The following is a 15,686-nucleotide window of genomic DNA, read 5'->3' on the forward strand; positions in this document are numbered from 1 at the left end:
GAATCAAGTCTGGATTCCTTTATGGCCACCAGATAATTGTGCAAATACACTTTTTAAATTGCATACAATTCCACGTCTTTGCTACAACTCAGCTGCCCAAATTAGAGATTAAACTTGAAAGCGGTGACTTGTTTTGTCTCTATAGATACCCAGTTCACATGAATTCTTTCATGTCTTATTTTCCTACTACTTTTTTCTTTTTTTTCCATTTACCTTTCCATTTACCTGTCTTGTCATCTTTCAATACACAACTCTGACCATCTTCCTAGAAAAGAGCCATCAGAAGATCCTTTCAAGGCAGTGCTCTCCCTTCCAGTTTTACCTTAGGAAGCAATTTGCCATCACTTTGGTTGTCACTATAAAGGCAAATAGATATGTTCTCTTTCATAATATGAAGATACTGAAAGCTAAATTTATTCAGGTCTTTTGAGCAAGAAATCTACATTACAGTACACTAATCTCCATTTCCAGTCTCCGGTTCCCTCTGGTGAACATATATCAGTCTCTAGGATCTTGAAAAAAGTGGATCAATGAGAAAGCATTATGTCAGGCTACTCTTTAGAAAGGATAGCTCTTAATTAGTATCAAAAGCCAGAGTTGGACTGAGATTTTTATAAGGACCAGGGCAGAACATTGTGCCAAGAAACAAATGTGAATATTATTCTTCTCTCTAATGCTGCTTGTCAGGTAGAATTGTGTATTTGCCTTCCATCTCTTCCTGAACTAGTTTTGGAAAGAGACTTCAGTAAGTGGCTGAAGGGGAGAGGGAGTTTGTAAAACAAACTTTCCATAAAGAATAGTAGGGGAAAAGACTTCCCACCTATGAGCTCCACTTGGTGCACAGTAACAGAAAGCTCATGAGGAAAGCTAGTTTTGGGTCTCATATGGTTGTACACATATGGTGGGTTTTCATGGAAGGTAAGATTCCTCTCACCTAGCTCTAGCCATCTGAAACATGGGCTTCTAGTCTAAGCTAATCCTTGAAGGTTGTATTATGGATTGTAGAAAGAAAAAGGCCCCTCCAATAAGTCAGATACTTTCCTTAGGGCAGGATGGAGAGTGCTACAGGCATGCCCATCTTTCTCCATTGATTCCAGAGGAAGGGTAGGTGATTTGTTCAGACCAGATGACTAACCTTCACATGGCTAATGTCAGGCCAGTCTCAGCTTGCAAGATAGTACCCCAGATAAGGAGTGGCCGAGCAGAATACAGCTTGATCTGTTCTTCCCACACTAACCTGTTTTCATTGTACTCCTGAGGGATGAGTCCCTCCTGCATGTTTTGGGAACCAGGACATTTTTCAGTGAGGAAGAGAGGTGCATTCTGCCTCCTTTGTTCAATTAAAGTGTCATAAAGTTCCAGCACTAACTTTACACAAATAACTTTTAAGGACCAGTATGCAGAAAGAGAAGTGATCATCGGACAGTTCTTCAGGACAGACCAGCTCAACATTAAGTGCTCAGTTCCGAAACATAAAAGGGTCAAATTGTGTGAGAATAAATTTCTTTTTGAATCAAATACCTAGTTGTAAACTTACATGTCACTCTCACAACCTAAGATATTGTGACAGCCATGCCCAAGTGCAATGGAAGCTTTAAGGATCTTTATTCTTATTCTGTTAACAGCTTTTAGGGAAAAGAGAAAATTATGGTGGTTTCCAGAATACTTCTGTGCAAAGACTGACTGTCCTTGCTATAGGCTCTTAGCTACATCCAAATAGCTTTATGAAACACCACATAAAAGCCAATAAAAATAAAGTTGGGAGCATTGAAACTTTCCTAAATTTAGATGTCTGGCATTTCATGTCAGTACTAGTTATCCTACCCTTATTTTAATCTTCCACCCATATTGGTTCTATTTTCATCTAAGCTAAATGTGGAGCTATTATTATAACTTCACTGTTCTTCCAAATAAAATCACTAATTTTCTCCTAAGACAGGCTATTGAAGATTGATACAGCTTTAGAGCTTGCAAGTACCTTCAAAAGTGTTTAAAATACTTCTGAAAGACTTACTTTTTTCATACCGTTTCACATGGTAAAAAGTGCCATGCTTCTTTACACATTAAGCAGATGATTCCAGAGAAACATTTACAATAATTTCAGGTACACCAGAATAAAATCAAATAAACTAAACAAAATGACATATCATTAGTTCTCATTCACATGACAGAGTATATTTGTTCCACCATTTAAACTGCATATGTCATTTGTAAGGTATAGAAACAAAGGGAAGAAACAAAGGTATAGAAACAAAAGGAAGAAAAAAATTTATATCTTTTTAAATATCACCTTTTGTTCTGAACTTAAGTGTCTTTCTTCTGACTTTGTGTTTAGAGACAGCTCTCCTATGATGATAAAAGACGAACATTGGGACTTCTTTGCTTTATGCTGAATTACTGATTTCAACATCGCAGTAGTGGGATAATTGACAGCAGACGTGTTGACTAATGTACAGGTTTACACCTCTTAAACGTGACAAGCTGCAGCTATGAAAACTGGGTGGTGTCTTAAAGGATATAGCAATTTTGGCCTGCATTTAATGTATTTTATCTATAAATGCTAGAATACCTGCAGAATTAAAACTCCTATTGCATTTTTGCAACGATTGACATATAATTAGTATACCAGTTGTAGTTGGTTATTGAGCTATTCACTCAAGTCATTCTCTGGGTTTTGGGGAGGGGGTGTAAAGACAAAAATTGTTAAGAATTTTCTCATGTGCATGGTGTAAGCCCTCTCTGCAGCATTTTCAGCTCCTCTCAGAAAATGTAGAGGTACATTTTTATTGGCGATGTTGACTGAGAGACCCTTAAGCTAAAGCTATACTCCTGTAGCATAACATGTGACCCAAGATTGTGTAGCTTATCTTCTCTTCTGCAACTACTGTACTCTAGAAAAGTAAAGCCTAGGTTTCTGAAAGTATCAAAAATTATACACACTTATTTAAAGAATTTTTTGGAGCATTGCAGAAGAGGTAAAGGTGATATAAATTATCTATGCCTGATCTCATGAATCTTTTATAGAAAACTGGGTTTTTTTCCTCACTTGGCACTGGTCTAAAGGAGTCTGATATTAAGGTCAATGGACAGACACTGGGAGCCTAAGGCACATTCAGATTTATCTTTTCCAGATTTTAACCACTGAGTCTACTTTTTAACATAAGTTCTTCTTCTAAGAAAAAAAAATCAGCATTTAGGTAGTTATAATCAAATTGTGTGATTTGTTACTATTTGAAGGGGAAACACCTTTACATACTAGCTGGAGGAAAAGATGGTGCATGACAGCTTCTGTTTCACTTTGCTTACCAGAAGGAGAACCTGCTGAGCAACTTCAATTTCTCCCATTCCCTCTGTAGTAGAAAGGAATAGTGACATTGGAGAGTCCTTTCCCAGTTGTTTATGACTCTTAATGACTGTGGGATCTTGCACTGTACAGAATTCCAACACATTCACTAGGAGTAATAATGAACTTCAGATGTTGACTGGAGGGGGGTAAGGAGGGGAAAGAAGCAATTAGTAAGAACCTATCATGGATACATGAAGGATATACGTGGTATAACACAATGTAAGAAGAATTTGACAGAATATTATGGTATGAGTTTTCCCTTGAGCTGCTTGGAAATTCTTTTCAGAATAGGAAAGTAAGTTTCCAGAGATCTGTATTTTCATGGAAAAAGGTTTAATTTTCCAGAAACTTTTCGTTTAGGAAAACTGAAACATAATAATTTGACTTTGGTAAATTCAACTAATTAGCAGAATATAAAAATGCTTCTTCTCGTTCGAAAAATGGTGAAATGAATTAGCTTAGTATTTCTGAATCAAAATGTTTTGTAATTTCTGTTCTACAGTGTCTTTTGACCTTTTGTCCTTGTTTGGAAAGTAAGCAGGTACTGAAATGAACAAATATGACAGAAACTCCATTTCCATTCAGCTGTATTTTTTTCCATTTGCCGCACAGTTAAATTCTGTAAGGCCTTTTGAAGCATCCTGCACTCCAGAAAGAAGAACCAGGAGGAGTGTATTTGAGAGCACTTCCAGTACTTCTGTACTTCCAGCTAGTGCTGTTTATTATGCCACTAATGGAAATGGCCTTTACAGAGATCAGAACTAATAACATAAACAAAAATAATGGCCACATATCGATATACATTTCATCTGAATGGTTTCAGGTTTAATTTGGAAATGGCAATAAAAATAACAAAGTCTTTTTAAACTGCAGCACATTCTTTTTTGCTTTGCCATTTCCTGGCACATTTCTTTCTTCATTCCTTATGCCACTTCTATTCTATAGATATACTTTTTTTCGTTCCTCTAAAAAGAATGTAATACATAATATCTGCCTCTGAAACAGCATAGGGCAGAGGGAAGTGGGGATGATTAAATATTTTTTGTACTTCTCAAGTTCAGTGTGGAGATGAGTTTGAGCCGTAGACTTGGCACTGGATTTGATGGAATAAAAATTTGGGAGGAGGGTGCTGCTGATGGGCAAAAATGAGGTTTGTGAAAGCTCCATAATGCTTCCCTCCCTGCTCTACAACCAGAAATACTGCAGGGGTGTGCAGCACAAAGGGAGATGAGACACTGGTACAAGCAGTTTCTTGCTTTCAGCAGAACAGGCTGTGGGAAGACAGTACTGGTTTTGAAAACAATCTTTGGAAGCAGTGTACATTTCTTGGGAAGCTCTGCAGGTGGCCCTAGCGCTGAGCTTTTAAAAACACAAAGCTTTTAGGCATCATCACACAGATCTGCTGTATACTTAAGCCTATTCTTAGAGTGGATGTAAGCTGCCTAAATACGAAGTTGTTCTAATAATAATAATAATGATTAATTATACCACCACTATTAGCAAAAGCTGTGAGCACTCTACCTTACGTGATCCTTAAAAGGGAAGCTCAGACGCTAGTGTAGAAATAGCTTTTTATTGGTTTCTTCTTTTTGTGACATTCTGAGTCACAGGTCTGTCAAGAAAAAAAAAGAAAAAAGAAGCTTAGACCTGCCCCCTTTTAATAGTTTAGCTGAAGTTGGAGAAAGATGATGCAAGCTGTTTCACCCACTGCTGACCGAGCTTCTTACTCAGGACATGACACAACTTGAATGCAAAGAATCCCTGTAAGTGGCAGAATGGGAAAGGGGTATCCTTGGAGGCTGCTCTGTCTTTCATTGCCAGCCTCTATAATTATACACTGCTTTTCAAAGCAACTTGTGAAAGCTGTCTTTGGAGCCTGCTTCTTTTTTCCCAGGCCCTGCGGCAAGTGCATCATCCCTGCCAAATCCAAACACCTTACGATCAAGCATTTCTAAATATGGCTCTGCAGTAGAGCTGTTGGGGAAAAAAAAAAAAAGAAAAGAAAAGATGAAGCTTTTTTTCCCCTGAAAAATGGCATTTTGTTCAACCCATCAAGCTTTAAAGAAATATCTAGATTGTGATGAATGTCTCACCTGGAAAGTTTCTCAGGTCCAGAATATTACTGGAGAGTGGGGAACCAAAAGGTTTTATAGTAGCTGATAGACCTAACTCTCCAATATTTTTCTTTCCATTTCTGGGTCAGTGGTTATAACAAACTGTATTTGTATTTGGCAAAATCTTTCAAAACCTTAAACCTCTTCATAAAGTGGAAGTCCTCTCAATCTAGCTCTAATATCAAAGATTCTGTCAAAACCATGAGTAAAAATGTCTGTGCTATTACTAACAAATGCATATTGCAGCATGGATAACAAAGGATAAATATGTATCCTCCTGCATTCTCACAGGCAGGGAAAAATAGCTATGTTTCTCTCCACAGCCACATGTGGTAAGAACCCAGATCTTTCTAGCTCATGTTATTACATTCCTTGAGAACTTTCCTGTACAATACTGCACTGCTTCCCCAATGGTAAGTGATAAGGATTGTAATTCCTTTACTCAATCTGGTGAACATTTGTGTGAGCAGATTCAATTTCTTAAGTGAGCAAAAGCACACTGACATAGGTGTGGACTGCAGGGGCTACTTCTGGGTAGGGGAAAACAAACACAGATGTGTCCCTCAACTGCTGTTTTCTAAGCTGATTCAGGTTCCTGAGGCTAAAATTGTTGTGTTACTCTTTCCAGTGACTGTGCACTTTGGAAGGATAAAGAACTATTTTAAGTTCTCATTTATATGGTGTGCTATAAAATAAGGCACAAGATGGATGAACAGGGGCTCTGTTTTTTAACAACAGTGACTTAGAGATTTGCACATCAGCCATCTCTCCTGTAGAGTCAGACAGATTTACAGTGCCTGGAAATGTTTGCCAACAAAGATGTTATTGTAACTCCAGTGCCTGTTCAGGGGAGTTTATGAGGTAGAGTTAGAAACTGTTCATATTGTCTTCCTGCACTTGATGTATAGGAGACACAATATGCCAAACACATTGCTAAGTTAAAAGGAAAGCTACTGCAACCTTAGGATTGCATCTAACATCAAGCACCTCATGTTCTGGTCTGCTACCTCCACCCTTCACCTAGAAAAGAACTGCCATATTTAACCCTTGTTGTATGACTGTGGGCAACTCAGCTACCTTTACTGTGGTTTTGTGTGCACTACTGATAAATAGGGACAATGTTCATTATCTGTCTTAAATTATTTGCATCTGTTCAATTCTTCATAAGAAAGTTGCCTGATCTTTCATATGATTGGTTGTGGTTTTTGACATTAGTAACTGATTTTTCTCCCTCAGAAGCCATCAAAGATATATCGCTAAACGACAGGTCATTTCTGTAAGTGGGCATAACTCCATTGGGATTCACAGCAACTGCACTTTAGTCTGGATTTTCTTTTTCTTTCCAAAATATGCTACTGCTATTTCTTTCTTTCTTTTTTTTTTTTTTTTTTTAATTGACCTCTTGAGTTGACATTTTTGCTTGTTCTAAACACCTGTCAACTGCTAATACAGTTACTCAAGACAGCTCATACATCTTTCTCCGAAGATAGTTCCACTTGCTAGTGAAGAACAGGACGTAGCTCTGCTGCTGCTCGTAATTCTTGGAGGGTATAAAAGTTTTGTGTGTGTTTATATGTCTGAAATTCACCTTAACTAAATTCCTCCTGTAGGTTTCAAACTGCGTATTACCTGCCTTTTTAATTAATAAGATCTTAAATAGCTTTGCTATTTTTTTAATTTTCTTGGAAGAACTTAAGTAGGGTCCATAGTAAATATCCTGCTCATGGAAGATCTGCTGCCTCATTTCTTCCACACTTTGCAATGATTGTGTTAAGCCTACACTCAGGAACCAATGCTTTCCTGTGAATACATCACTGACATTAGCTGCACATTCCTTGGATAGCAGCAAAGTATTCAACTGTCTTGACACAGCCAAATAAGAGCACAAAGCTTTGAGCAAATCACTAACAACTTCTGTTGGCCAACAATGAGCAGGAAGGTTCTTTGATCCCTTCAGCTATGGTGCATGGGAGTAAGTCCAGGCTGTATGTGAACTAAGTCACTGACATATTTTCTTCTCCATCATTTCCATTCTAGGAAGAAAAGTATGATCCAGAGAGACTGTAAAGAAATGTGGGAACACAACCAGAGGAGTCACTGCTAAATCTCTCATGTTGGTGTGGTCATTTTTTAATAGCCCAGGTGTAACATAATGTTGGAGAGATATACAACAGGCAGATGGTACCTGGCCAATAGCTCTGTTGTTGGAATGGTTCAGTTTCTCTCTCATTACTGTCCAGTTCTATGTTTGGAACATTACTTTGTTTAGGCTGAAAATTTAGCATCAAATATGTTTTCTACTTGTGATGAAAGCAGATTTTCTCTTTGTGATCCACTTGGATTTGGAAAAAAAGTATTGAGAAAAGTTTTTTAGTTTTCTTTTTTTTTTTTTTTTTTTTGCCTACTTCCTTGGATTCAGGAAATATTTGCCCAGGAAACTGACTCTTTAAAGTATCCAAGAGCCAGGTTTAACCATCTGCTCCATTAGAAAGAATAAGAAAACTGTATACGTTTCAGGATAGCAGAATAAAAGAACATGGTGAGAGGAGATTCATTCAGTGTCTGAAGAAATTTTTCAGGCCTGAATGAAAATTGGATTAACTGAAGCACTATTTCCTGTGATTTTATTTCAGTTTCATTTGTTCAGAATCCTACTTAAATAAAGATTCAAAGTCATGGCACATGTGGGTCATTTTCACTCTTGGTATAACAGAAAGTGATCATTTAATCCATTCTGAATAACAGAATAAAGTAGATTGCCATAGGATATGTCATTAATATCAGCTAGAGAAGCTGACCTTGTGAGGTGTTTTGTAGGTGATTTTTTTTTTATTTTAATGATCTTTGTACCAAGAAGCCTTGAGATTACCATTAATGATGTTACAAACAGCATCCATCTCATTTATTTTCCATTGACATTAAAGTCACTGCATCATTCTAATTATATTGTAACCCATAATAAAGACCTTGCAGTTATGTTGAAAAAGAGACGCAGGAGGCCTTGTGAACTGTACCAATGGGGTGTGTAATGCTTCAGCCCATTCAAAATTTCTAAGCCTGTGAAGGCTTGTGAGGAAATGACAGATAATAAATTATGTGCATGAAAATATGCTAAACAAGTAAGAAGTAGAGCCAGTAAAACAAGTGTATTTGTTCTGCTTCTTGAATCTTCTCCTGCTGGGAATAACCAAGAACCAGTGTTGCCCCACTGCTACTTTGCAGTTACAATGTACCATGATGTAGAGCATTGTAGAGCCAAAAGGGTTTAGAAATATTTTTTCCTTTCTCTCTTTCCACCCAAAATTCTTTCCTTAGTCCACCAGATATATCTAACAGAAGGTCCTCTGGGTTTATACATGCTGCTAATGTTAGCTGTCCCTGGCCAAGCTGTTGATACAGGGGAAAAGCTTTTCCTTCAAACATTGTATTATTTCAGGATACTGATAAAGGATCTGTGATGCAGCAACAAGTACTCTAGTGACTTTTTCTACCCTTCAAAATGTATAACCAAATGGCTCAGACACAGCTAAAGGTTTCCTGTATGCAAAATAGAATTAACTGAAATAACAGTTGGCTTTTAGAAAATTATTTTCCAAAGTGGTCTAAGGACATTGATGGCTTTTTTTCCCATTTGCAAAAAGCAAGTGTTTATCTAGAAGCAGAGGTTTATCTACAAGCAGTTCTCAATGGCAGACTAAGAACATGCTCTTTAGATTTCTGCAGCCTCAGCTGACTTTGCAAGGAATGAATTTTAAGGTCATCAGAAAAGAATGTTCCAGAAAAATTGTCACATTTAGCACAAAATAGCACACTCATCAATCATCTCTGTGAAGCAAACAAGATTTTCACAAATGGCATGTTTGTACAAAGTGCCTGAAACTATTGCTATTTTAGGAGGTCTTGCTCTATTGTCAAAGAAGAGCTAGAGCTGTTTCACTCCTTTGTGTATTAAAATCACCTGTTGAACTGTGACACTACAGTCTTGCTGATAACCAGCGTAAGTACTTGATATGTGCGTACTCCCTGCTCTGTTGTAATGCATTGCACACATCATCAATAGCAATGGAGTGAGTATGGTCCTTCTGTCCACTTCAGTTGGCTGAAGACAGTCCTGTTCTCCAAAGGCTGCACAGAGTTCATTGGCAGTATGATAACAGACTTCTCCCCTCAGAGCCATGCAGGGATGAAGAACCACGCTCCTCAACTGTCCTTCTTACTAGCACGCTTTTCCTCTTTTGCATGCTAGATGGTCATCTTATTTTCCCAAAAAGTCTTCTGCCATTTCATTACAAAGCCTTCATTTTTGCCTGTGCTGGTGCAGTATCCTAAAGCAGTACCTTGAGAGGTGGAAGATCGGATGAGGAGGATGACAGCAACAAAGATTTTGTCTCCAGATAGTCTCAGTCTCCCAACTGTCACAAGACGATGATATAAATTAGATACATGAAAGGAGAGCCTGCATACAATAAACTAATACATTGTCAGTGGCCTTTGCTGCCTTCTTATACCTTCACTTCTGAAATTAGGTAGTGCATTTTAGTATCTTTCCTATTTCTTCCTTTACAAACTGCTAGATGTCAAAATGAACAAATATAGATTGAATGCTCTCAAAGGTAGGGCAAGTATCTGTTTCCTATGTTTTGTAATTCTATTTTCTAATTTTGAAATTTGTTGTGAATATTGTTGGTTTAGGGCAGATTTTTTTTTTAATTTGTTCTACATAGTGTTTTGCTATTGTTTTTTTACCTTTATGAGTAGGTTTTGTTATTACTACTATTGAAATTTTACTGTGTTTTTGTCAAGCTCACATGACTATACTCTGATGAAACATCATGTTTTGTATCCCAAAGACCTCCAGTAGTATCAGTGTGATGATCTTCAGAACCCCTTGGTCTAACCAGCAAATGTTATCTTTGAGTGCTTTATCAGACAGTTTTCCCTTTCTCTTACTCATCTTGCAAATTAAAGCAGAGGTTAATCTCATCCCAGTACCACCCACAGGACCACACATCCTGACTCTCCACTGCATCTCATCTCACAGGTCCAGTCTTTTTGGCATGCCATGATTTCCATTCACTCTGTAAATACATGGGTTATTTAAGGATATGTAGACACAGGTAAATCCTAAGAATTCCTTTATTTTAGTTAGCATGTGAAATACATCAGTCCAAGCAAAATTATACATATTCCCCTATTTTGAGTTTCTTACATTTTTGAGCAGCTGGGGGATATCCTTCATCTTCCACATTGCTTATTTTCTGTCTTTATTGCAGTTGTTCAAATACCTGATTCCTTCTCTGGTTCTTCAATCACAAATAATTTGATGGAAGCATTTCCTTGCTGGAAAAGCAGCATTTCCCCTTTTTTACCTTATGTCCTTATTTCCTGTTCTCATGTGTGTCCTTGCATTCACCTCTTTGGCCTTTCTCTTTTCAAAAGGCTCTACCAGAACTTTTTTCTTCGGCTCTGTCTCTGAAGAAATGCTAATGATGTAGACCCCAATGTGTCACAGAGGAGCTTTCCCCTAAGCTTCAGCTACCCTATTGTTTTGTCTGACCAAGTCTATTCACAAGATAATAACACTTAATGAGTCCCTCTCTCTCTCTCTCTCCTTCCCACAGACAGACTTGTAGACGCCACTCTTTGGCTTTTTAGCAGAAGTAGTCACTACAAAGGCATGTCTACATTGCAGGCAGATCTATGATTGCATCACATGCAGACTTGAGTTACCTTTACTGTACTCCCAGTACCTTGCTGGGTTACTGGGAGCCATTCTGTCAACACCAGGAGACTGCATGCTTACCTATGCCCTTAACCTGTGCTAAACTACCTGCAACTCCATTTCTATTTGTAACTGGTTTCCCTCAAGTATATTCCTACAGGTATGTAATCAGAAGACCTCCTGTTGTACTGGAAATATTTTGAAAGGCTGCCAGATATCCACATAACACCAGCAATTCCTAAGACCAATCTGGAATCCATGCAGTTATTGAGGAAGTTTCTATGCAGACTCATGAAAAAGCAAGCTTATGCAATGCCTGGCAAGAGATATTCTGTTATAGGAAAGCATTTTCTGAAAAGGTGACTTTGGCCAATTTTGTACTGGTAGTATCATCCCACATAAGCACCAAAATGGTCTTAACAGGCTCGCAGCTATGCCTCTACAGTGATTTTTGATATCATGGTAGTATAGCCAGGTGCATATTTACTGAGCAGGAAAAGGGAATGTACCTCTACTGGGTGCTCCAGCCACACACTGGCACCACTGGTCATCCCCTGTACTTACAGCCTGGAGCAAAAGTACTCGCCTGACACAATTCATATCTGTAAAATGTGTTGAGCAGCTAGCGTTCTCTTTGCACTAAGATTTGTCTCTCTGGAGTCTCCCATGTTACACCATCTCCTTCTCTGCATCATGGACACAAATGTGCTGGCAGAGAGGCAAGAGTGTTCTGGCTGGACACTTGACTGCCTTCTCCCAGGAGAACCCTCATTTTTAGCTCATGTCATGGATTTCTCAACTCAGCTGCTGCATGGTGAGCAGCTGCCTTTCCCTGTCTTTTCTTCCTTGTTTTTCTACATCTGGCCAAGATCCCTGAGGAGCACTTCCTTCCTGGTCATAGAGACAAGAGGGGCTTTTGCAGACAGCTGTTCTCCAGCAGATGCCAGACGAATTATGAACCTTCCCCATGCTGAAATTTTGCTCTGCAGTTAGGTCCCCTTTTGCCATTATTCTTACTGAACTTCCTAATGGATGTTAATTCATTTGAAATTTAAAAAAAAACCCCTTAGCTTTGTATGTGAGCAATTGCTGTTGCGTTAGTTGTTGCACCTATCTATCTGCTGTCTGAGACAGTATTTGAGGATTAGTGAGAGCCATAATTTAAAAATTATATATATATAAAGAATACGGGAACATGAAAGTAGTGACATGTTCTGTCAACTGTGAGGATGATCTGCAGATGCAAGTTGCAATTTGGGAAAATTAGCCCTGAATTTTGCAGGTTGAATGTTAAGTTTGTTACGTCTTGATTTTGCAGTGTGTATCGTTTGCCAGTGGGTTGCCTTTTCTACATCAACCAAATGCAGTTGTGTATCTTTTTCTTACATATCAGACCTGAACAGAAAGTTTAATTTAGAGTTTTTAAAGTATCAGGGATTATTTTAGATCAAGATCTTACCGGTGGGTTATCTAAAGTAACAGTTGCTATGTTTTCATTAAGAGTTCCTTAATATAATTCATAATATTAACATTAAGCTGCTAAAGTTGCTGGTTTGCTGAACACTAGCTCTTTTGCTGTATTTTATGACCCCTAATTTCCTTACTAATAAGCTATGGGTCCGTAGTGTATTTAGCACGTTAGCTGCAACCTCAGCAAACACCAATCCATCTGTTCTTTGAGTAGGGTGCAAAAAAGGCTGACAATGCACAGAGCGTGCCTAAAGTAACTTGTTCTGCAGTGAATTCACAAGTGTGACTCAGTGCCTGCCCTTCTCTATAAAAGTAATAGTTCAGAACAGCTGACTCAACCACCATATAAAACTCTGCCTATACAAAGAGCTCACCAGCTCACCTGCACCATCTGATGACTTGGTTTTGCTGCTTTGTGCTAAGCATTCTGAAACTATTCCTGCAGGAAGAACCCCTGCCCATAGGATACAATCTGCATCCCCAGTGAAAGCACCAAGGCTTTGCTGTTGGCCTCAGCAGTATGTGGAGCCTGCGATCATCCCCTGTACAGATATTAGTCCTCAAGAACAGTCCTCCTCCCACCATTTCTTTTCATTATTTTGCTGAACACCTTCCTCTACCACTGCTTTTTCAGGATGGTCTTCCCAACTGTTCACTCATTGGGTGTCCAGCCTCTGAAGCAGTAACTTTAGGGATGGATGGGTTAAAAATTGGGAGGGATTATCAAAAAGAGTGGCAAGGGATAGTGAATACCCTTAGTCACATGAAAGTGGTGCGTGAGTGCATGGTCCGCCACCCACACATCCAGCCAGGACTATCTCTCCTCCTATTAAACAAAAAGTGATAAGCATGAAAGCACCATCTTCTGAGATAATATAATATTTGGAAGCAAGAGGGACAAAATTGGGAAGCAATTTGATGCTGAAAAAAGCAATCATTGCTCACAGCAAGCTACAATGATCTTTGTGACACTGTGTGTCTTGTTAGATCCATGCCAAGTACACACACGTGGATGTGTGTCAGACCTTAGAGGTGAGGTTGCTCACACAGCTGACTCCATATCCATGCGAACATGCCCCTTCCATGCTGATTAGGTAAGAAAACTCATGAACTCAGGGAAGGAGGGTTGGCAAGCAAAATAATAAATATCACAGAAGAAACTGTTATACGAAAAAGAAAGAAAGAAACAAACGAAAAAACCAAACCAAACATTTGGGGGAGTAAGAAAAGAAATAAAAACATATGAAAAATAGTTACAGAACTATATATGTCTCAAGCCTAATGTCAGTCATCAAGCGCTGCTCTGGTCTACCCACTGTAACCTCTTCCCTCTCCTATGCTTTTTCTTACTCTAGTTTCCCCAGTTCGTACAAACTAGCTTTTATTAATCCCAGACCTTTTAAATTGTTAGCCACGTTTTTCAATTCACTCATTTGTCAGCCAGTTATATCACTGTCTCCTTCTTGTGTTCAGGACTTCCATGTTTTAAATATTCATCCCTCTTCCAAGTTTCCTGCCCTTATCTTCAGGGTCTGTCCTCAAGGCTTCCTGACCTTCTGCCCATAACTTCCTTATCATTCTATTAAATGGAAGTGTCTCATCCAGTAAATTTTATATGTGCTTTTCCAAAATCCATTTGTGTTTCTCCCATTGAAAATGTGTTCAAAGATTGTGTAAAGGAGAGCAGAAATTTCCCCTGAAAGGAAAATCTAGCAAAATAACTGACAAATATGCAATCACATTCTTCAAGTTTGGAGAGGTAATAAATACAAGTTTTCCTTACAAAATTTTTCTTAATATTTATTTTATAACCTTTTCATTCTGAAATACATTATTACAATACAAAAATCGTTAAGATTGAAATTGTCATATTTCCAACATTGGATGTTTCAAAAAGGTGGCATATTTTCTTTAGAATTTCCTTTCATTAATGACACCAAAGATGAAAATGGCTTTGATTTGCAAGGAATAAAAACTTCAAAATCATAACACAAGCTAAAAAAGACCTTCCTCTGCACAGTTTTAAATAAAATAACTTGCAACTTATGGTACATACCAAAATACTTTCAAAAGTCCAAGGGAAAGATTATATGAGAATACTGAGACAACTCTTTTTCACAGCTATTCTGGATGGATGATTAGCGTATACAAATCTGATTTTCTTACAGGTAAGAGTGTGTTAAGTGTCCAATCCAATAGTTTTGTGAAGATTTCCTGCCAGTTTCCAATTGCAAATATAGAAAAACCTCATGACTTGAAATGTTTCCAGCTCAAAGTAATCATATTCTTGGTATGACAAGTCTATGTACTTTCAAAAATTCTTTACCGGTTTGTACTATCATCAAAGGATAATACAAAATTATATGTAATGTCTGCCTTGAAAAACATGTCAGTATTGCATTTTAAGTACAAAAGTATAACTTGATTCCACTGTGTTATTAAAATCCTCTACATAAAGATGAAATTGTATCTCATTTTAAGATGTATTCCAACCCATTTCTGTAACAACTGAAAATAGGCTTGTGTGAATTCTTCAACAAACCAATTCGTTCCCAGTAAAGCTAAAATTACAGAATCAGGTTATATTTCAGTAAAATAAAAGTGTTTTGACATTACTCATAGGCCACATTTTTAACGCAAACAGAGAAGTTATTATCTCTTCCATGACACATTTGAGTGGACACTTCTAAGTGGTTCCAGCTTTGAAATCTGAGGAATTTCCAGCCATGAGAAACAAATACGTAGTACTTCTCCTCCTCCTGTCACCTATAGATGTGTATTAGTGAGAACAAGTCTTCTTACAGAAACTATTGAATAATGAACTTTTAAAAATAATTGCATGATTTTACATATGATACAAGGAAGAAATGAAGAATTGGAATTTACCCGATACAGACTGAATCCTGCTATGATTTTTAGAATTTTTTACAAGAATTCCCTGTATCAGTTGTGCTAAGGAGTTCACTTCCCTCAGATATGCTTTGTTCTAAGCTAATGGCTGTTTTAGAAATACAGTAGCGTAGTAAACCATACT

This window comes from Psittacula echo (assembly GCF_963264785.1).
Source record: "Psittacula echo genome assembly, chromosome: 4".
Lineage (NCBI taxonomy): Eukaryota > Metazoa > Chordata > Aves > Psittaciformes > Psittacidae > Psittacula > Psittacula echo.